The sequence below is a fragment of the Arachis ipaensis genome, chromosome B09 (genome assembly GCF_000816755.2).
Source record: "Arachis ipaensis cultivar K30076 chromosome B09, Araip1.1, whole genome shotgun sequence".
NCBI classification, from domain to species: Eukaryota; Viridiplantae; Streptophyta; class Magnoliopsida; order Fabales; family Fabaceae; genus Arachis; species Arachis ipaensis.
The window spans coordinates 129332676-129332940 of record NC_029793.2 but is presented as its reverse complement, the minus strand read 5'-3'; positions in this window follow the sequence as shown (position 1 = coordinate 129332940).

Genomic DNA, 265 nt, shown 5'->3' with positions numbered 1-265 from the left:
ACGAAACTTGCAACTACTACTACTATACCATTTTAATGAGCAATAATATTAAATTAATTTTAGAATTTAACAGTTCAGCTAGGAACCATTAGGACTTAGGAGTTAAGTTAATTAGTTTAAAAATCGGTCTACAAGAAATAAGTAAAAGAAAAACTACACTATTCTAATTATTTGAATTTTAAAATTAGAAATAAAAGGGAATTGGTTTAGTTGATTTATATTATAGTTGACTCTTAGATTTTTTAAAATTTAATTTTAATGTGAT